The sequence below is a fragment of the Wasmannia auropunctata genome, unplaced genomic scaffold, assembly GCF_000956235.1.
Source record: "Wasmannia auropunctata unplaced genomic scaffold, wasmannia.A_1.0 LD336078.1, whole genome shotgun sequence".
Taxonomy (NCBI): Eukaryota; Metazoa; Arthropoda; class Insecta; order Hymenoptera; family Formicidae; genus Wasmannia; species Wasmannia auropunctata.
The window spans coordinates 5,777,105-5,777,828 of NW_012026812.1; positions in this window are offsets into that span (position 1 = coordinate 5,777,105).

Consider the following 724-nt stretch of genomic DNA (forward strand, 5'->3'; position numbering starts at 1 on the left):
CTAGTTCGAAAGTTATACGCAAATGAATTTTGTGGGGGCCAACTTCACACTGCAGGCCCCCCCTCCCCAATGTTAAAAAATCCAAAATTTTCTGCGGGTTGCGGGGTAATGCACACAAGTGGAAACCACGCTCGCTCAGCGCTCAGGGCAAACGTTTGCTGCAAGAAAATTTTGGATTTTTTAATATTGCAGGGCTAACTTCACACAAGTATAAATTGCACATTGATTTTGATATTTCAGAATTGAAAGTGTTATTATCACAAAGTTTAGAAAATCTCCATTTGCTTCACGTATTGTTTGCTAAAAAAAATCGCAAACTTGGTCGGATCTATTTTGTAATTCTACTGATGAATTGCTTACACGGGAATAGTTTTTAATTCCTGTGAACTTTCACGTACAGCCCATAAATCCCAGAATACCTCTTTATATTATAGATAAGTCAAATTCGTGTGTACAAAATCATAAAAACGTCCAATCCTAATTCCATCTCTCTCTCTTTCTCTCTCTCTCTCTTTCAGTCCTACTACTCTTGTCGTGTACTCAGAACATAGTGACCTCTCCTTGTATTTCTGCGATGTGCGCTATTATTTACACTTTTACGCAGATATACGGGATCTACAATTTAACACCGAACGGCGGCCATTTTTTTAAGAAGAGGTTCTCTTGGCAAAGATACTCTCGGTGGTTTGCCGTTGCTTTTCGAGAGGCGGCGATCGCTTCCGAA